The 22,966-nt window shown below is 39.1% G+C and overlaps 2 long non-coding RNA genes across 3 annotated transcripts in view; one reads left to right on the top strand and one right to left on the bottom strand.

Moving 5' to 3' along the window:
* Positions 1-10,514: 10,514 nt before the first annotated feature.
* LOC128104762 (uncharacterized) lies at positions 10,515-17,074 on the bottom strand. Its single transcript, XR_008216090.1, has 2 exons — positions 16,964-17,074; positions 10,515-16,783 (listed from the first exon to the last, which is right to left on the bottom strand). It is a non-coding gene; the product is annotated as an uncharacterized LOC128104762 (long non-coding RNA).
* A 2,297-nt stretch (positions 17,075-19,371) lies between these two features.
* LOC128104763 (uncharacterized) overlaps positions 19,372-22,966 on the top strand; it is a 104,264-nt gene continuing 100,669 nt past the window's right edge. For both annotated transcript variants that reach the window (XR_008216091.1, XR_008216092.1), the window contains exon 1: positions 19,372-19,485. This is a non-coding gene — a long non-coding RNA (uncharacterized LOC128104763). The remainder of the gene's footprint in view (positions 19,486-22,966) is intronic.

Raw genomic sequence — 22,966 nt, forward strand, 5'->3', positions numbered from 1 at the left:
TCTTCTGCTTCCCAATCTACCTAAGTTTGTGTTCTTAAAAGAAAAATCAAGATCAAACTTGAGCTACCCAAATATTCTTGGATGTGTGGTCTTCCACTGGTATGTGGTATATTCTGTCTGTCTGTCTGTCTGTCTGTCTCTCCCTCCCAGTAGCTAGCATTGCCAGTAGCTTGATAGTTAGTGGGGTTATTTCTATACTAGGAATTGGTCGGGCTTGGGCTTGCACAGGTAGAGGTAATTGAGGTGAAGAAGCAGAAGGCAGGGTAGAAGAGGGAGTATGGTGACGGATAAATAACACTAAAGATCCAATACCAAATAGTCAGCCCTGAATTTAGGACTATATATGCATATACATATATGTATATAATAATAATGAAAAAGGGTCATGAATTTGAAAGAGAGCAAGAAGGGGTATATAGGAGGGTTTATAGAAAAGGAGAGATGTAATAATATTATAATCTCAAAAAGAAAAAATATTTTCTAAAAGTCATATGGAAACCTACTAATGTAGAAGCTTTCATACATACATTAATACACACATACATACATATATAACATGCACAAATATACACACAAATAAAAAGAGTTAAAATGGAGTTACCTGTAACAGAGCAACAATGTTCCCACTATACACCAGAGGCTAACAAATAAAATGCTCAGTGTCAGGAATGAGTTACTTCTTTTGGAGTTGTTGGCCAGTGAGATCTCTAAACATTATAGGCTCTTGCTATTGGTATGGTTACCTTTCAGAACTTGACAGTAAGACCCTATTACTGAAGCCATAAAACACTTGAGCCATAGAACTAGGAGAAATCAAGTTGGTGCTGATCTGAAAACTTTATTCCTACTGACTAAATTTCATAATGTTGGAAGTTGCTATGCTATGTTTAGTACTGGAGGAGGAAAATAATCCTCAACCATACCTATTCCTGAACCCTGGGAGATGCAGTGATGACAACGGACCTGACAAGATACACCTACTGGTGCAGTAGTGGTATGAATACCATGAGAGTGACCAATCATTTTATGATTGGATTTAAGTCCCATTCCACAAGATGAAACTCATACCTGGCACCATTATTGGGTTAAGAACCTATCACTAGACACGTCATAGGCTCTAGAAGAGAACATACTATTATTCTGCTAATTGAACATGGTATTAAACTGACTCCTAATGCCTCTTTCTAAGAAGAAATAGTAAGTTTTAATAGTCTAAAAGTCTTGTATGATCAGATTTAGACTTTTTATAAAGTCTTGTTCAGAGACATTCTTTGAGTATTTGGTTGCTTTTTTATTGACGGATGGGGTCTTGCTTATACTCAGAGATCAATGCCTCTCTTTTTTTTTTTTTTTTTTTTTTTTGGTTTTTCGAGACAGGGTTTCTCTGTGTAGCTTTGCGCCTTTCCTGGAACTCACTTGGTAGTCCAGGCTGGCCTCGAACTCACAGAGATCCGCCTGGCTCTGCCTCCCGAGTGCTGGGATTAAAGGCGTGCGCCACCACCGCCCGGCTCAATGCCTCTCTTAACCCTCATCTGAGAAGCTTCTATTTGCAGTAGATGGTGATTAACACAGAGACCCACAACTGGCCAAAGTGCAGAGAATAAGAGACTGCAGAGTGCCCAGCCTGGACAGAACTGCACCCCTTCTTCCAAAGGCTCAGGGATCACTAGCGAAGAGAGAAAGAATGTAAGAGCCAGAGGTGGTGGATAACTACAAGGAAACAGTGGCTTCTGGACATAGTGTGACAGCTGCACATTTGAGTGTCCATCTAATCAGGTGCCACTAGTAACAAAAAAACCCACACAAACCAAACACCTATATTCCCCTGAAGAGAAGTGTGCTGTGGGATGGTCTGTATGTCAAGTGTGTTGCTGATAGGTCAATAAATAAATCACTGATTGGCCAGTGACCAGGCAGGAAGTATAGGCAGGACAAGGAGGAGAATAAAGCTGGGAAGTGGAAGGCTGAGTCAGAGAGACACTGCCAGACGCCACGATGAGAAAAAGCATATGAAGATGCCGATAAGCCACGAGCCACATGGCAAGGTATAGATTTATAGAAATGGATTAATTTAAGCTGTAAGAACAGTTAGCAAGAAGCCTGCCATGGCCATACAGTTTGTAACCAATATAAGTCTCTGTGATTACTTGGTCAGGTCTGAGCGGCTGTGGGACTGGCAGGTGAGAGAGATTTGTCCTGACCGTGGGCCAGGCAGGAAAAACTCTAGCTACAGAAGTGTGAATATTCCTATTGTCTAAATCTGCATTAGACAACCTAATGAAATTTGGAGTAGGGTACTTAACACCAGAGAACTATTTCAAAGAAATATGTAGGTGAATACATATTTGTAGGAGCTGGTGAAATAATCTGATTATTTCAGATTGAATGAAACACACACTGATGGAGTGTGCATCATTTTGTTAACAAATGCTGTGGTATAAATGAATGCTTTCTGAATCACCTTGACATTAAATTTAAAACTGCATCATATTTTTTTGCATTTTCTAGCAAGTATATGAAAGAAAACATAGAGAATAATTGCTCTTAAGTCATAAGTCAGCATTTGTTCCAGGAGGTCCCTATAATAATTCACAATATCATTATGTTTAATAAGACGAGACTGCAAAACTGTTTCCTTTAAAACCACTCATCAATTCTGTTTTTGAGACAGGACTGTTGTTGTTTGTTTTTTACTCTTTACTCTTTTGCTCTTTGTTCTTTTGAGGGGCCCACCACCCAGCTCCCAAATATATTCACACAGAGGCTTATTCTTACTTATGAATGCTCAGCCTTAGCTTGGCTTATTTCTAGCCAGCTTTTCTTAACTTAAATTATCCCATCTATCCTTTGCCTCTGGGCTTTTACCTTTTTCTATTTCTGTGTATTATCTTTTCTTTATTTCTTATTTCATGTCTGGCTGTGTGGCTGGATATCTGGCTCCTTCTTTTCGCTCTCCTTGATCTCTCTTGCTGTTTTTTTCCTTTTCCTCCCAGATTTCTCCTCCTTTAATTCTCTCTGCCTGCCAGCCCTGCCTATCCTTTCTCCTGCCTAGCTACTGGCTGTTCAGCTCTTTATTAGACCAATCAGGCATTTTAGGCAGGCAAAGTAACACAGTTTCACAGAGTTAAACAAATACAATATAAAAGAATGCAACACATCTTTGCATCATTAAACAAATGTTTCATAGCATAAACAAATATAACCCATCTTATAATAATATTCTCTTACACACAGTCTCAGGTAATCCATGTTGCTGTTGACCTCCTGATCACCCTACCTCTACTCCCCACATGCTAGGATCATAGCACTTTCTAACAGATTATGTACCATGTACTTATTAGTATATTGTCTCGTTTCCTGTTTCCACAAGAATGCTCACTAGAACGGCACCATCTTAGCCCTGCAAAATAACCCTAAGTGCCTAGCACAGTACCCAATATATAGCAAACACTCAGGAAGCATTTGTGAAACACACACTTACCATAAGATGATGTTCGGAGAGTCTCCCAGCTTCCACAATTCCCAGGCATGGCCTGGGAGTTGAAGAAACGCAAGTGTAAGTCTCTATATTTTAATCCCCTCTACTGCTCACTAGCTGCCTGACATTGGTCGTTACTTAAATCCAAACAGCCTGTTTGTTCCCTGCAGGAAAATATAAAGTCAGTTTTAGGTGGGGAATAACTGTTAATGTACAGCACATAAGAACTCTGCAGATGTAGGGATCAGCATCGTGACTTTTACAGACATCACAGAAAAATATTTAATTAAAGAAAAATAAGCTTTTCAATATTATCATGATTTTTCTTCCCCCTATTTCACTTATTCATTAGAAGGTAAAGGAGGAGTTGGATTTTGAATAAATGAAAAAGTGAAAAGGGATATATTCTAAAATGTCCACCCAAAAAACTGAATGAAAACACTGGAAGATACTTTCATAATAAACAAGTGCCAGATGCTGAAAGAGCATTAGTATAATTGGGCTGTAAAATAAGCAAAACCAAACCTAGCCTGGTCTTGCCTACAGATACAGCTGAGGAGAGAATGGAGAGCACTTGTGTGAAGTTGGTAGCATGCTAATGGCTGGGCTCCTTTGTCATTCTCATACACTTTCTCTGTCGTCTTCTTCGCTCCTTCAAGCTCCAGTTGGCTCATCAGGAACTTTAACCCTCAGGCCAACCCTGAAGGAAGAATTAACCTACTTATTGAACCCTTAGGCAGTGTGCAAGGCCAGGAAGCGGGGTATTTGGAGAACACAGGGAGATGATCTCAGCATTTTACCGCAGTATCTCATGACCACTGAAAGACGAGGTTAAAACTGATTTACTGTATTAAGAAAAAGCAGTGCAAATTTATTTCTTGGCTTTAGTTTTGCTGCCAAATGGAATCCTCAAAAATACTTTGGAAATACAAATAGATTTAAGATCTGTTTCAGGTAAGCTGTGTTTATTATCTGAAGTGAAAATATAATGCTGCTTAGTTTTAGGCAAGTTATATATCACTAGTATTCATGCACATAGACAAAATGCAAGTTTGCATTATTGAATTCAATCTTAACCACCATGTCCCATCAATGGAAACAGACACTGGTGGAGAAAATCAATTTTCTTTCCAACATAAAAACAGTAAAAGCTAAGTGTATTAAATATAAAATTCACACTTGAAAATAACTTGTGTTAACCAAGCAAAGACAGTCACATGAACTTTCTTGTATCCTTACTTGTCCCCTAGCTCTGCTAGTTCCGTTTGCAGAACTCCTTGAATGATAACATGCAGTAGAAATTAACTTGGCTGGTTCCACAGAGGTGGTTTAGTCTCTTGCCATTGGCTCTCTGCTTTGGAGAACTGTGGCTGATACCCATCTAGTTGAAAGTTCACTGCTAATATGCTATTCTTCAGTGTGGCCCAATCTGTCTTCCACGTGAGTAAATAAATAAATAAATAAATAAATAAATAAATAAATAAATACAATAAAAAATAAAAATTACTGAAGATCAATTAGTTCCGTTTGTTATCTTCAGTTGTATTTATAACTGACATATATATTATATAGACACGGAGAATGATAAAACCTAAGTGCAAGAGGAGAACCATGACCTACCAAAGCAGCAGCACTGAGCAAGATTCCTACAGGCCAATCGAGTGATCACTAACAGCTCAAACACAGTATGCATGGGACACTGGAGAAGTTGAGAGGAACCACCGTAACTAGCTCAAGGTAGTTTCCATTCAAATCATCCCAAACAGCTTTCCAACGTTCACTAGAGCAATCAAAACAGAAGACCACATGTCATGTATTTAATAGGTGATTTTTTGTGTGTGACAGTATTCAGAATGCCACTTAATTACCTGTATTTGAAAAAAAAAATCTTAGTGTTATATTTGAAGATTGGTAAATGAATGCAGTTTTATGTTCCAAAGAAAGAAAGAGCTTAAGTATTGACATTTTGTCAGAACTGGCTATAACCAACTTTTAAAGTTAACTAACCATTTACAAGTCCCCGCTGTCTCACTTTAGAGAAGTCCTACTCTGTTAATCTTGATGCTCCTTGCTCAGCTGTAGAACACCAACATCAAGGCTTCGGATGCCAGGTTTCCCTATCATTCCTAAACACTGTTGGACAGCAGGAGCTGAAAAGAGCGGCCATTTGCTGGAAATGAAAGATTTCTAGTTGTACCTAAGATTTAAAGATCAAGCATTGAGAAGCAGAATTAAGAGAAGGGTAATGCACAGAAGAAATTATGTCCTGAGCACTCCAAAAAGTGCACTGAAAAAAGCCAATCAAATGAAAACAGAGGGGGTTAACAGGAAAGAGGGTGTAATTAACTGAAGGAAGTCTCGGTCGCAACATACACAACCTACAGGTTCATGGCTGCTTACACAATGAAGTGTTCACACTATGGAATTCTACATAATTGTTTAAAGGGAGGCAAATATGCAGATACAGTCACAAAAAGATTCCAGTAGTTTTACTATTGAGTAAAAAAGGCAGAGTGTGGCAAAGTATCTGATCCCAGCCACATTGAGCATTTGCAGGCATGGCTGTGCTTGTGTAGAACTTGCAAGTTGTTGCAATGACTACCCCTGGAGATCGGCAGCTGGGTGGAGAGGAATGACGCATGTTCTCTTTAGGTCTCATTCTCCTAAGATAATTTGTTCTTTTCTAAATAAGTAACATTCAGCTTTGGAAAATTCAATAGCAGAACACAAAGAAGTCTTGGGCTACACAAAAGCCACTTTATATTTGAGTTTAAATACTTTGGGTATCATTAACATTTACAGGCTCATGACTTCTGAAGGAAGCGGAAAAACAGAACAAAATGCCTTTTTCAAACTCAAGTGACAGAAAACCCGAAGAAATGATTTAAAAGGACACTAGCAATGCAATTCATGACTACATCCCAGCTCCTCTGTATTTCAAATTTTTAATGCTTTTTGATCCCATATGGAATTTCCTTTCATGTTATTCAGCTGATGCCATGCCACGTCTTTGTGTTTTAACTATCATTTGTTTACACCTTTTTGTGGTGTGTGTGTGTGTGTATGTGCGCGCGCATGTGCGCGCATACACAGTATACTTCTGAAGGTCAGAAGACAACTTTCGGTGTCACCGTTCAGATGTCCTCCACCTTTGTTGGAGACAGGCCCTCCCACTGACACAGAACTTCAACACACAGGTCAGATGAGCTAGCCATCTGGTGCCTGCCTCCTTTCTTGGCACTGTTTGGAATACAGGCGTCTACCACCATGCCTAGATTTTTTTATTTTTATTTTTATTTTGCAATACAATTCAGTTCTACATATCAGCCACGGATTCCCTTGTTCTCCCCCTTCCCGCCCCCCTCACCTTCCCCCCAGCCCACCCCCCATTCCCACCTCCTCCAGGGCAAAGCCTCCCCCGCAGACTGAGATCAACCTGGTAGACTCAGTCCAGGTAGGTCCAGTCCCCTCCTCCCAGGTCGAGCCAAGTGATCCTGCATAGGCCCCAGGTTTCAAACAGCCAACTCATGCAATGAGCACAGGACCCGTCCCACTGCCTGGATGCCTCCCAAACAGATCAAGCCAATCAACTGTCTCACCCATTCAGAGGGCCTGATCCAGTTGGTGACCCCTCAGCCATTGGTTCATAGTTCGTGTGTTTCCATTCGTTTGGCTATTTGTCCCTGTGCTTTATCCAACCTTGGTCTCAACAATTCTCACTCATATAAACCCTCCTCATTCTCGCTAATTGGACTCCCAGAGTCCACCCAGGGCCTAGCCGTGGATCTCTGCATCCAGATCCCTCAGTAGTTGGATGAGGTTTCCAGCACGACAATGAGAGGGGGTAATGAAGGGCGAGGGTCGAGGGAAAGAAAGCTTGGGGAGCGGGAGATCCCAGCTGGAGCAACAACAGAGAGGGAGAACAAGGGATAGGAGACCATGGTAAATGAAGACCACATGAGAATAGGAAGAAGCAAAGTGCTAGAGAGGCCCACAGAAATCCACAAAGATACCCACACAACAGACTGCTGGCAGTGGTCGAGAGACAGCCCGAACTGACCTACTCTGGTGATGGGATGGCCAAACACCCTAATTCTCGTGCCTAGACTTTTAACCTGAGTCCCAGGGTTCTCACACTGGCAGTTAGGCGCTTTATTGACTAAGCCCCGTCCTGAACTCACCTTAGCCTTTAAGAACCCCTGCTGTTTTCTCCTTTCCACCGTTTGTGTTGCCGTTTCCTCGGGTCAGGGTCTCACTGGGTCTGCTAGGCCGTCCAAGCAGCACTTGACATTACTATGACCCTCCTGCTTCCACCTTTCTCTGTCTCTTTAAGCTTTTGTCTTTTCCTTTTTGCATCATCTTTATTTCTGGAGTCAGGGACTCAGTTTTCTCATCTCTTCTTGTTCATACTGTAGTATTTCTCTTCTACATGGTGATCTATGTATGTTCACACTCAGAAACAAAAGCTAGGTGGTTTGGGGTAGATGGTCACCACAGATTTCTTACACCTTTGTTCTACTTCGGTGTTTCTCCAGCAGGATTTCTTCCTTGAGGAGCTGGCCGACCTGACCTCCAAATAAGTGGAAAAAAGCATGCCAGCAGACTAAGGTTTATGAAGAGGCGGCAGAGAAGTCCTTGCTATAGTGTCGAAGGGCATTACACCAGTGCCCTTCGACACTATAGAAGATGCACTTCAGCATCTTTATGGAACATCTCCTATTAAACAAGCAGAGTTTCAGTGCGGGGACAAGCCCTTTACTGAGCTGTGTCTATAGGAGGAAGGGACCGCTTTAGTTACAATGTCGCCTTAATCTCCACCAATCCATAGGTCTCAGTCTTTCTGCTTGCCATGACCTTCACAGTTCTGAAGAACACTGGAAAGTTATTACTTCATACAGTGTCTCCAAGTTTAGAATAGTATGAATTTTTTTCATGATGGCAATGATGTTATACATATTTGCCAAAGTGACAGCTCAAGGTGACAGGTGAGAATGTGAACTATTTGGAGGTCTCTAGTGTCCTAATACCAGATGATATTACCTCTGAACACAGTTAAAGAGTTAACCAAGATTTCCATATTAAAACCACTAGTTTTTTTCCTTGTAATTAACCTATACCTTACAGGGAGACATTTTTAAAAATACTTTATTTTGAGATTATAATTTCATGATATCAGCCCCTTCCCTTTCCTCCCTCAAAACCCTCCCATATACCCCCTGCTTGCTTTCAAATTCATGGTCCCTTTTTCCTTGTTATTACATATCTCTGTGTGTGTGTGTGTGTGTGTATTCTAAATATATAAATACAGCCTGCTCAGTCCTAAATACATAAATAAAACCTGCTCAGTCCATATAGTGTTACTTACATGTATATGTTTTCAGGGCTGATCATTTGGTATCGAATGACCAACTGGTATGCTTTTCCCTAGAAAGACTATTTGTCTCAGGTTGAGACCTCATGAGTTTCCCCTGTCCATGTCAGCATTTCTATTGGTGTTATCCTTGTACATGTAATGTTTAGGCATCCATGCTGATGAGACTTCATGACTGTACCTTCTGATGTTTCTGGGAGAAACCATCTCACAGCAAACTCTCCATTCCTCTGGCTCTTACAATCTTTCCACCCGCTCTCCTGCTGTGATCCCCAAGTGTCAGGTGCAGAAACTGTGCTGCAGATGTATCCGTTGGGGCTGAGCTGTACAAGGTCTTCAGTACAATTAGACAGTGGATGGTTACTGCCAAGGTACGTGTGCCACTGCTGCACCCTTTGGGTTATTGTGTCACGCTTAACACTGTTGGTCACAGATGTGGTAGCTGCATGGGACTACTGTGTTTTCCTCCTTTGGAAGCTTGCATAGTACCTCCTGGTTCCATGAAAACTAGTCCTCAGGGTGGAGGCTTTTATGTTGGATTTAGCTCAAGAGACCCAGGCAATTTGTCTGAAGTGCATACATGGTGTCTTCAGCAATAATGACTTACTTTACATCTCTGGGAGCCAACCAAAAGCCATCAATAGCTTCTATTTTGGGAGCCTCCTGGACAACCCTGGCCAACAACTAAAAAGGGCTTCTTATGCCTGCTGTTGGGATTTTTGTTAGATGATCTAGGGCTCTTGGGGGACATTGTTAGCTTCGATGGTAAAATTTCATTTAAATTATATACATGTATAATTATTTGCTGGCTTATGTGTATTATAGCCATTTTAAGTAGGTGGTTAATAGTATGATTCCTTATGACTTTTTCAGACATAATGACTGTTATTTAATCCTCTTCCTTCCTTCTTCTGTATTTAGTCCCCACATTCCCAAGTAGACAACCCCCATATTTCCCATTTCCAAAGTGGGGTACCTTGAGGTGACATTAAAGAAACAAATGACTTACTAATTTTAGCATTTGTTTATGATTACTGACTGCAGTTATTTTTCTGATGTTTACCAAATGATTTTCTAATTTCATTATTATCTTTCAACATTTGCTCTTTGGAATTTTACTGTGAAGAAGAGCTGTCTTTTTGCTTGAATCTACTTATTTAATTTTTTTATATCAATGAAGATTGACACATAGACATTTAATTCTACAGTTTTTAGTCAATTATATTATATATTCTATTCATTGGGATGTGAAAAAAATACTTTTTATGGTTGATTTCCAATATGATTATATGCTGCTGAAAAAGTATAATTGGAGTAATTATTACCTTTTGGTTATCTGAGATTCCCTTTTTAACAACGCATGTGGTTAACTTTTTGTAAATAGTCTTTGAATGCATATTATGATGAACTTTTTACTTAAGACTTTTTCCATTATCAATTATAAAACATTTATAAAAGCACATGGCTTATTAAAGCAGACAGACACCCATGTTATGACCATCCACATGCAAAAATATCTTTATGACAGAAAGCCAAGCATCATGTTCCAATGATGTCTTTTCTTGCACTTGCCCCAAATCCATACCTTCATTTTTTATCTTGCCTACTTGCTACTTCTTCCAATAAGTTTGCCATTAATGTATTAGACTTTAGAGGGGAAAGATATTATAGGAAAATGATTATTTATTAGTCTATTAATATCATACAAAGTAAATTTCAAAACAAGGATTACCAGGGATGATGAAAAGTATTTCACAATGATGAAGGGTTCATTTCTGTAATAATACACTACAGTTTTAAGTACATACACCTAATAACAGAACCTTAAAATGCATGAAACAGAAATCAAAGACAGACGAAAAGGCTTCTACTCCTAACTAAAGACTTGAACACTGAATCAGAAAACTTGTAGATGTGGAGTAACTATCAACCAGACCTTTTAGAATCCTACGCTTAATTGCAGAGTGCATATTTTCTTTCTAAATGCACAATGAACATATCTTGGTGTACTTTAATTTTAAAATAAATAAATAAAAACATGCTTTCACATTTATTAGTAACTTGGTTATTGTAACTGCCATGGCTCTGCCTAGATCTTCTTCAGCAAGACAAACTGCTAAAGTGTACTAGCTTACTCTTGCCTCTCAGAGAACTACAGTTGGCTGATTAAAACCACACCGGCCTTGGTACAGCACTTTATTTAGAATGTCTGGGATGTACAGCATCACAGGTGGAAGCCCAGAGTCAGTAGCTGAGTAATGTTGGGGTACAACAGCTCAGCTGTTTTTTGGTAAACAACACATGCTCCAGAATGCTCTAAAACTCAAGGTGAGGCTAGATTTCTACCATTATCTACATATTTGCAAAACTTTTTGTTCATCTTATTTCATGTCTTTCCTTACAGAAATCTCCCAGGGTAAGAATAATGTCTTACATCAGTTGTTAAAAAACTGTTTTGGTCTCTGTCTTTACTGACGTCTACCCGGGGAAGTTTTCACTGCGAGTGATCACTGGGGGCATAGTCTGGAAAAAGTGCTGAGGGCTTGACTGACTGTCACAGCCAGGTGAATGTGGCTATGATGGAGAGAGAGAGAAGGAATCTGGTGTGTAATACCTCTGTCTTATCAGAGCAATAAAGAGAGTACTAGGGCCACTGAACTTGTGCATTGCTGCTGAGTAACAATGATTTAATAAAGAAGGAGAATGATGAGTTTGGTTGATTAAGCAACCTACAGAAAAGAATGTCATTTGACACAGTTAAATGTACAGTTAAAGACTTGAATGTGGCTTGGAAGAGCATCAGAATTTAAGAGAAGACTGACCTTTCATTATAGTCATCTTTGCTACCCTAAGCCTTGAATAAGATTACTTGGCATCCTTTGGGCCTCTGAAAGGGACTATTCCTCCTTTTTGGGAGAAAGGGACAACGTCATGCCTCTGACAATGCAAAGGCTTCAAGGGAGGCTGCTGCCTTACAGAATGTTTTCTGTTTTCAGAACCTGAATTCATTTCACCTGTTGGCCACCAGAGCAACAACCACAGTTAAATCTTGAATAGACCCAAGGAGAAATATTGGACCTGTTTATAGAGAAGAGAGATTGATGCCTAGAGTATCTGGTAGCACTTGCCTAAAGTATTCAGTAGGAACTGGCAAAGTAAGTTTGGGAGTAAACCCTGAAGATTCTGAAATAGAGGAAGCAGAATGTAAAAAAAGGTGCATTTATTTGTATAATACTGGTTTTCTATGCAATCTGGCATATCTTGTCATTTAAAATATTTAGGCCATTTACATTTAATGTAATTAATGAAGATTAAGTCTATTATCTTGTCATTGATTAGATGGATATATTTGGTGACAACTTTTTCTCTTTTAGCCTATTAATCATGGCTTAATTTTAGCTTTCTATTTTTAAGATATGCAACTATAACTCATTAGAGTCCACTCTAATGGACATTGAACTACTCAAATATAGAAGAAGCTCAGGGCAGAATGCTTCCATTTTTCTTTTCAACAGCTTTTGTTGTCACAAGTTACATTTGTTATAAAAATTATTATTTTGCTTTAGAGTAAATTATCTTTAATTACATTTAGGTAATAAGAGTTTTAAAACATGGCAACGACAATTACCATTTCCAGTGCTTTTTATTCACTTGGTATAATTTGCCATTTGTTTGGGAAGCATTCTTGAACATTTCTTACAGTATACATCTTTTACTAACAGTTCAGTTGCTTCTACACACTTTAAAGTCTACATTTCTTCTTTGCTTTTGTTATTTTAAGTTTGGTTTTTAAAAACTTTATCATTGGTAGCAAATATTTTCCCCAGTCTGTAGATTTTTTTTTCATTATTTTATTCCATTGAAGTAGCAAGTGTTATCAGTTTTGATGAAGTTTGACATATCTTTTTTACATTTGGTTCAGGTTCTTTTCCTCTCAAGTGGAGACTTAATGACCCAAAAGTTTTCTGGCTTCTAGAGTAAATCACAAAAGCTTTTTCCTTCCAAGCACATCTTAACCGCATCTTAGAAATTTTCTAATGTGTTTTCATTTGCATTCCATTAACATATTTTCTAATTTACCACTGCCTCTTAAATGCATGTCATTAGAAATATTTGATTCTACATGCAAAATTTTCCAGAGAGCATTCTCACTGCTTTGTGTTCCAATTTTTTTTGGAGGGGAGGGACTAGAGAGTTTATTTTTCCTGACTTGAATATTTCTAATTTTTTTTTTGTAGATCACAGGGCAGTTCATCTTAATGTTCCATTATACTAGTAAAGAGTTTGCATTCTGTTCTTCTGGGTGTGTCATTTTTTCTATCATTATTTTCTCAAATGATATTAAAAGGAGGATATCACACAAGGTCGCATCCAGAATTTTGATGGTTCAGTGTATAAATTTGGAATGAGTTGAGATCTTATACAGAAAATGTTCTAATAGTAGTTACAGAGTAGTTTTCATTATGAGATAAATGGTATACAAGTACACAGACTAATGCCCTAAGAGATGAGGCACTAGCAAATGAACAAAGGTATTTGCTGGCCAAAGCTTCTGCGTGAAAAACACTTTCTCATTTTTGTTTAATCTCCCTTCGTCTTTCAGAGCTGACTTGGACTCATTTTCATCAGGAAGCTTTGTGGCAAGCCTGCCAAGGATCAGGTCCTCTGGTATGCACCGTCACGATAGCTAGCTTGGGATATCTTTTTTGTAGACTTTGTAATGATAATGAAAATATAAGGCCAGACTATATCGGATTATTAAAGATGTTATGACTTCTCAAAGAGCTGAGTCATCTCAAAAGAATAATTTTTAAGAAGAGTGATATAGAGTGGTCACCTAAAGTGACTAGTCAAACCTAGCTTTGGACAGGCAGTATTTCTCCTTTGAAGGCAGAAAGTTGCCTTCTATCCTCACAAGACGATTGACTCCTGAGCCTATGATTCATAAAATGGTGTACAGAGCAAAGCACACAAGAACCAACTGGAATGTGAACTCCCATTCTCCTGCTTTCACACATGCAGGCACATACAGTAGGCCCTCCTCTCAGACATTCCAGGACTCCCAAAAGAAAACCTAGATACAAATGGCACATTTGGCTTTAATAGTTTCTTTCTGAGACAGAATCTAAAAACTGTGCCATTGTAGTTGAAGTTCCTTGCAAACTTTTAGGCAGGGAGGATTTCTGTGTTCCTTGAACACTTGGAGCCTTAATCTCTTGCACAGCTCTTGAGGACAGCATGAGAGGCACTTACAGGAAAATGCAGTTTTCCTGGCAATGGACTTGGAAGAGCTGCTTTCACCCTGTCTCAGGCTTACTTTGTAAATTATGTGAAACACTTTTAGACAGACACTGGCACTCATAAATTATACAGCTCATTTGCATATTCCAGTCATGAGACATTATGCAAAGTGACATGATTTGCATAATGGATTCCTCTTGTCGCTTCACTTGCTGTGTGCTTTTAAAAAACAAAATGAAATAAAATGAAAGCATGAAAAGGTAAAAGCATTAAGTTCCCAGCCTTGCCTGACTCCTTCTCAACTGCAATACCAACTGCTTTTATTTTCCACAGAGGCTCTGGGAAAGGGGATGGCAAGCAAAGATACACACACATACAAGATAACAAAGAGCCTTGTAGGAATTTTGTTCTTAATTATACTATGTACTTTCTCACTGAAATCCTTTACCCAAAATAACCTAATCTGGCCAAGAGGAATGGAAACAAAATAAAACAGACACTGAAAAAAAAAAAACTTCATACAACTTAATACTTGTGCTATTTAGGGAAATTTTTGTGAAACTAAAAAAAAAAAAATTCAAAAAAGTCTTAAAGGCGCCATTATTTTGCTATTTCTAGAAAAGAAGCATTTTATGGAGGAGATACATGGTCTTGGGGAGGGGCTTACCCCTTCTCTGGAAGAACTTCTGAAGGGGCTTTCTAGTTTGGAAAAGGAAGGCAGAGGAAAGCCAGGGCTGTGTCTGACTCTTTGACAGAACATATAATGGCTCCATACACTGTACGGGATGAGGCAGTACCACGTCGGCTTCTATCCGCTCTACTCCAATAAGCAGGCAACGCTCCCGCAGCAGTTGCTAGTTTGGCTGCGGGCTTTCCCTGCCCCCCTGCACCAGTGCGGAAGGCAGAGTGTGCCAAGCGGCTGGCGTCTGTACCCTGTGGGAAAAGTTAACTGTAATTCTTCGGCTTTTAAAATCAATTAACCCGTGTGTTAATTAACGTCAAGTCGACGGGAGGAGGAGAAGGAGGGGAGGGCGGGAGGAGAGAGAAAAGCTGCAAGGGCGGATGGCAGAAGAGTTGGCACAGTGCCATCCATTCAGGGGCAACGCCACAGTTTCGTGTGATAGCAGCAGCGGGTATATGTTACCGGGCCCTGTATGCGGGCCAGACAGTGCGGTAAAACCAAGGGAGATTATCCAGACCCCCAGGAGCGAACAGCAAGCGGCAACGCGAGGCGCAAGTGCCAGGATTACAGCCCACGCTGCTCCAACTCTGAGCCCTTCCTTGGACCCTGGGAGTCGGCTACTTGGGGTTTGGGGGTCTTCCACACCAAAGAAGCACAAAGCTGACTTTAATCACTTTTTTCATTTAAACTTGATTCTGCCGCAGTCGAGCCAGCACAGCGGATGTTTTCACACCCAGCAAGACAAAGGCCGTTGTCTCCGCCATGATACTGTTCCGTTCCAAGCAGAGGCCGGGATCCTGGACATCTTGAAAAATCAAAAAGAAACAAGGAAAACAAACAACAGATACAGCAACAATCAGAAAAAATTATCAACCACCAAAATTGTTTGTCCGTTTGCCCATGCCAAGGGTGATGTGGGCATCTGTTGCAGCAGAAGGCACTTGTATGGGCTATTTTTTTTTTTTTCATTAAAATTTTTTGAGGGGGCAAGCTACTGGCTTATTTGCTATTCAACTTCGTTTATAATTAACTAAAAAAACAAAACAAAAACCACCATTCAGCCTAGTCAACAGCAAACAAAGAGGAAAAGCAGACATCGGAAGAGAAATGCCATAGGAAGCGGCATGAATGCATGCCACAGCCGTGCCACTTGCCATTCGGAAAACCTCAGGGAAAGATGCCAATTTTACAGCTCCGAAGAAGGCAGAGAAGGGAGCATAAAGGTCTACAAATAGAAATCATAAGGAAAGAATACTTCTTTTACAATCCTGGATAGAAATTGCACACAGCCTCTGCTGAGAAAAAAGAGGGAATACTTAAAAGGAGCTATACATGGGTAGATGTGAAAACAGGCAGCCATCGATTGCATATAGATAAATGTGTGTAAGGCTATATGTGTATACAAATACACATACTTTCTGACAAACTGAATGCTTAGAGATGTGTCTGTTTTCATGCTATAGGTATGGGTACGTATATAGGTGTATATGTTTTGCATATACACACATGTGGGATGTATGCATGTCTGAGAACTAGGAGAGGATGGCAGAGGAAAGAGGAGATGATACGTGTATCTGCATGTATATGTGTATATGTGTACATCCCACTCTCTCTAATCCAGGTATATAAAGAAGACAAAATAAAAATCATACTGGAGCAGTAAGCAGGCAGCCAGAGATTTATCTACATTCACTGCTATCACCAGGGAGATGAATGGGGCCGATCTGAAGCCCTTTTACAAGATCCACTATGGGAGTGGAGGAGGAGGAGGAGGGATGCCACACAGACATGCACAAACTTGAAGGCAGAGGGATTTGGAAGGGGCTACTCAGAAAACCCTGGTGGCATGATGCTGAGGAGAAGGGGGAAGAGGCTTGTCTCTGTTTTAGGTGCTTAAAATAAAGACAACCTGCAAAATGGTTGGAGGGAACGGCTGGTACTCACGGTTTCTGCGTTGCTGTGAATCCTGAAGGTGTTCTGTTGGCACCGGGCGCTGAGCCAGGGGCAGGCGCTGGAAACAAAAGAGAGACAAAAAATAATAAAGTCATTCAATGGGAATATTAATTGCTGCTCTTGTGGATTTTACAAAACACACAAACTGTTTTCATTTTTGTTCCTTTTTTTTTTAAAACTGTGGATTGGCGCGTGCCCCTTTCGCATGGAATATACAAGTAGTGTGGGATTTACAGACCAGTTACGGGACTCAGGATTAACCGCGCTGGCATCTTTTGGGCATATTCTTCCTTTTAATGAATGAGCTTTCGCTGTTAATGAGGAATAATCGTTTGGCTAATGAGCTTTGAAACATTAAGAGAAAAGGTTTTGTTTTTTTTTCCCCCGTTAATCGCTCTGGTGCGACTGCACGGATGGATTACAAAAGGCAGCGATAGGAGGGCAGTACAAAGGTGGGGGGGGGGGGCTCTTCTGGAGTGGGAGAAGCACCGAGATGGGTGATATGCCCCCGCATCCTTCCTTCCTTCTCTCTTCACTCTCTCTGCCAACTGCTACGGGTTTCCATAACTCCGCAATCAAAGTGGATGGTCGGGAAGGATTATTACAGAGTGAAGCCTCCGCGGTTAATGTCTCCAGTGTTTAATCATCATACAGTAGAATGGTTTTATGCATATTTCATTTGCATATCATTAAGCCATGTTAGCAAGGGGGCACTCAGAGCCAGGAGAAGTACAAAGTTGGGGAGACAGGGAAGGAAAAAAAGATCCCTATGATGCTTATCTTCAAACAGGGGCTTGTTCCATGATGTGTCTTCTGCTTTTGCTAAAATCATTATGACTTGGAAACCTTTGAAGTTGGATACAACCTTGGCTTCTTCTAATTCCTGCAGAGCGGTATATTTTTAAAAACAGCAGCAATGTCCCTGCACTAGACAATTAAAGGAATATAAACTCCAGTGGGCTGAAACTGGTAGCTCTTTGGGGAATGCAGAGACTGAGGCTTCTACAAATACCAACACTTAAAAAATAATAAAGAGCATCATGCTAAAAACAAAGAAAGAAGACAAGAAATGTTAACATGTGGATTATATTTGTTCCATTTGGGGGGTAATGAACTAAAGAGAATGAAGAATCCATCGGTAATTTATCCCCTCATTAATGAAGTCACCTTTTGTATGTGTTTGTTTTTATCCTTTAATTGTGAAGATGGGTATTGTCACTTTTGAAGTGGTTAATTAATTATTTTATAGCTCTGATCCTTCCCCTGCACCTGACAGAAAAGGAAGGTGGTGGTTAGGGGATATGTGAGTGTTGGGGTACCGGGGGTGGAGAATACAGTGAGTTCTTTGTAGATCGTATACATGCACAACATATTAATTGAGGGCTTTTAAAGCTCCCTCAATAGGCTGTTTCATTCTTGGTAAAACAGCAGCTGGTTGGCCACTGATGGTGACTCTTCAAATACCACTTTAACGATTTTTATTCTGTTACCGTCCTTCCTTGTTTTCCCTCGGTCGAGAGTGAGAATGTACCGCCACCCTTTCTTTCCCGAGACCTTTCCTCTTCTGTCTTCTTCACTTCCAATTTTCAAACTGTGGAACAATGTTGGTTTAATATTGAATCCTGGTGCACAGTGTAACTGCACAACTTGATTTGGAAATGAGATGCTGGTTTATATTTAAATTATCCCCGCTCCTCCCTTATCCTCCAAAGCTTTGTCTCTGCTATGAATATTCAGATGAGGCATGATGTGATTGCACTGTACAATTACTCCTTTCCATGGTGGTGTCGGGGGCTGCTGGGGAGAGAGCCCGACAGCCTCCAAGCCAGCGTGGAGTTTTGTTTTCGGTATTTTTTCTATCTCTTGGCGCTGCGGTACACGCAGGTGTCGCTGTGGTTCTTTATAAAGCTCTAATGACATGCAAAGGCTAACGACTTGGTTTGGACGCAAAGCATCAACTGCATGTTATGGATGTCTTTAAGAAAGAGAAAGAGAAAATCCTGACTGAAGGAATGTCCACATAAATTATTTTTATTTAAATGAATTCAAAGGATGGGGTGAGGGCAAGTGAGAAGGAGTCACATGGAAAACATGCATAATATTAATATGCACAAAGAATTCTTCCCGAGGAGAGGCTCCTCACTACAGCTCATGGGACAAACAGGTTCATTAGGAGACAGCTCAGAGCGACTACAGCATTTTGCTATTTCAATTTTTCCCTTATTTTAAATGAAGAGTCAGACAGATGTGTTTTCTTTGCATGACAGCATTGAGATGGATCCAATCTGTGAAATTTGCTGCCCAAATAGCATTTCTAATGGAAGCTGGGACTAAACAAGGGCATGGAAGTGGAAGGGAGGGGAGAAGAGAGAATCCATGAAGAGGAGGCTACTCAGCCACTGCATGGCATTTTGTAGCACAGGAAGCTGTCAGAAGCCATCTTTGCTCCACTGGTCCCAGGTGTGGGCTCCTGATCCAGAGAGCCATCAGGGTTCACCAAGATGAGCACTGAGACAGGCCCTTGTAGGTCTGAGGCAGAGGAAAGCAGCAACTTGGTGCCTGCTCCTCCCCCCTCAGCTGTCTTCAGCTCAGAAGCCAAAAGCACAGCTACTATTTTGGGATGCAGTAGAATGCCTCCTGGTCCAGGTATTTGTGGAAGAAGGAATTCTTGGTGCTACCGCAGACTATGTTGCTAAGAGCAGAAGGAATCATTCGCTGCTTAAGGAGGCCTGATCATTGCTGTGCCGGTTAATTCTCGGGGTAATGATTACTGGGGTTGTCTAACATTTCAGAGTGCTGAAGTTATGAGTATCGATTAATGCATGTTTACAATCAACAGCGATAGACAAACAGTGAATGAGTCTGTTGGGTGGATTCAGAACTGATAACCTATTTGTACTATTCCTCATGGTTACAAAGGATTAGCAAAGGATAAAGCAAGACATAGACAGAAGATTTTGTTGATATCCTTGGCAGGTAGATAGTCCAAATTACTTTCATAATTTGGGTTAAAATTTTATCTTTTGTTTAAATTATCTGAAGATAGTCTAAATTTGATCTGTGCATATGCTCAACTTTCTACTTAGTGGCATAAGGCTGACCTAGAATGTATCTAATCATGTTGTAAATTCTGCTGATTTTCACCTATAATCTCCAAGATTTGCATTACACACACAAACACACACACTTACTCACTCATTCAGCCATCATGATACTCAAATGTTACAGTATTCTAAACTACAAAGAATAAAGAATTAAGGCTATTTGGAGAATTTCTATTTAATCTTAATTATTCTGGCCTCTAACCTCTTATTTCTCTATTGCCAGAATTATGGATATTACACTTTGAAATAATAGACATAAAGAATTTGGTAAAGCATCTTAAATAACAAGCCTTAAATATATGTTAGATTTTATTATTCCTATTGTTACTATTTTGGTATATTGTTTAGTATTTAAGAGAGTTAAGGGAAAGGAATATTTACCTAGCTATGCGACTAAAAAGGTACAATGAGAAAGCATTATATAGGCATCTATAGTAAACATTGCTTTGTTATATATTAATATGAGCTTGACTTCTGGCTACAAATCATTTATGTATTATTTACTTTACTTCTCTCAAATGGATATAATTCTGGAATGACCGTCATGTTGATGACATCTGTGGTCTGATGGGTTCGATCACAGTTTGTGTGAAGGGTACAGAAACTGAAGTGTTCATCATTAGACATTGATAAGGCACTGACCAATTCAGTCTTTCAAAAAAATAAGCTATATTCAAAATAGTAAAACATTAACTATGTTCAATTACCAATAACTTAACAGTTCATAAAGGAAAAGTCTCTCTCATTCTCGACTCTTCTGGTTATGAGTTCATAAACCTCATTCACAAATCTTTAATGACTGCTACCAATTTCTTGTTCATCTTTTCAGATAGTAATAGCTTGCCCAGATTTTAATATATTAGCATACTTTTAAGCATACAAATTATATTTTTTTCAGATTCCTTATAATTTTCTGTAAACACAATCCATTCATCTATCTCTTCATAGCTGCTATATTCATTACCAGCGATCATGCTTGCTTCCTTCCTTTCCTTCCTCCCTCCCTCCCTCCCTTTCTTTCTTTCTAACTTGTCTCATCTCATTGGTGAGGACATCTAGCTCAACTCTGCATAGATGTAGTGAGTGTGGGGAGAGAATTCCCTGCTTTGTTCCAATATTAGGGACACCATTGCTGTTTGATGACTTACAGTAGACTTTCATTTTTCACCACTAAGATACATGCCCTATATTTGGTGAAAGTAGTTTCCTTGTATTTCTAGGTTTGTTTTTTTTTAAAGTCATGAGTGATTGTTAAGCTTTGTAAAATGATCTTCTTGCCTCTGCTCAAACAAGTAACAGCTTAAATAAAACTGTTAGCACAGTGAATTACAATGATTGATTTTGCTGTTAAACGAGCCTTGCAATCCTAGGACAAATGTCACTTTACCATGATGTACTTATCTTTTATACATTATGATACATAACTTGTTAACATTTTGTTAAGGATTTTTAAATAAATGTGAGTGAGAGGTATTAATGTATAATTTTCTTATAATGATTTTGATATTGTTACCAGGGTCTTGCTGGCTTTATAAAATGGGTTGACCAGTATCCATTCTCCACTATATTCTGAAACTCTGTGTAAGATTGTTATGATTTTTACTTAAATATTAGACAAAATTCACCAGTGGAGCTATGAGACCTAGACAATCTTAATTCTAATTCAGTTAAAAAAATACCTATGACTATATATATTTTTTATTTCTTTTGTCAATCTTGGTAAGCTATGCATCCCCACCCCAATTGGTTATTTTACCTGAGTTATCAAGTCAATTGGGATAAAGTTTATAATAATGTTATATTATTCAATTTTTAATTCATGCAAACTTCAGTGACACCCTTCTTTCATTTGTCATATTCATGATTTATATTTTCTTCTTTTCCTGCTCAACTTGTTTTCGAAATCCAATTTCACTAATCTTTCCAAAGAACCAACTCTTGCTGACGATTTTCTTTTTACCCTTTTTCTGTGTTTACAAGGTACAGCAGTAGACAACATTAGGCAGTTTTCTTTTCTAACATACATGTGTAAAGCTATCTGCTCTCCTCCAAAAATTGCTTCAGTTGTGTCTCATATATTTTCTTTGAGGAAGTTTTTAGGGGTGTGTGTGTGTGTGTGTGTGTGTGTGTGTGTGTGTGTGTGTGTATACATATGCAATGCACGTGCATGTCATGAGGCTTGTGTGGGGGTCAGAGGGCAGCCTGTAGGAGTTAGCTGACTCTTTGGCCTATTTATTGATTTCTAGTGTTTTAAAAATAACTTTTAGGATCTCTGTGGTCACAATTTGCACTGAATGATTTCAATCCTTTCATTAATCTTGACACTTGTATTATGATCAATTTGGTTAAAAGTTCAGTTGAAAGAATTTATCTTGTGATTGCTGGGTTATAACTAGGTTATATCAGACTATGTTCAGCTCGCCTATATTAGTAATTATTTTTCTTCTTGAACACCTGTCCTGTTGGCTACTGAAAGATTTCCTGAGGTCTTACAATACAATGTGAACGATGTTTACATGAATACAATGTTTGTATGATGTTTATTTTTTTTTAGTTTTTCCATTTTTGATTTATATATTTTAATGTAATATATTTTAATGCTATTTTTAAAATTAAATGCCCATAAATTGAGAGTGATTTCATCCCTCTATTGTGTTAATACTGGTAATTATACTATATGTTACTATTTCTTGTCTTAAAGTCTATTTTAAGGGCTAATATAGTTGCTTTAACTATATTTTGATATAGCTGGATTTAAAAATGTCATTTCTTTCAATTAGTTATACTTTTTCCTAAATGAATTTTTCATCCGTCAGACAATTATATCTTTTAATTGGTACACTAGTCAATTTATATTTAATACAAACTACCTTATTATTTTTTTCTATTCACTCTATCACATTTATGTTCTTTCATTATTTTTTGCATTGTTTAGGATTTTTTTTTCCATAGGCTGGGGTGTGGTTCAGTGACACTGAGATCACCTAGCATATGTGAGATTCTGTTTGTTTGATTTTTTAAAAAGTACAGTCTCATAAAACACAGGTTGGCCTTGAACTCTCTGTATTGCTGAGGATGACCTGAGGAGACAGGAGAGCCTGCCATCTCTACCTTCCTAATGCTGGGATTAGAGGAAT

This window comes from Peromyscus californicus, unplaced genomic scaffold (genome assembly GCF_007827085.1).
Source record: "Peromyscus californicus insignis strain IS unplaced genomic scaffold, ASM782708v3 Scaffold_8__1_contigs__length_139910024, whole genome shotgun sequence".
In the NCBI taxonomy this organism is placed as follows: domain Eukaryota; kingdom Metazoa; phylum Chordata; class Mammalia; order Rodentia; family Cricetidae; genus Peromyscus; species Peromyscus californicus.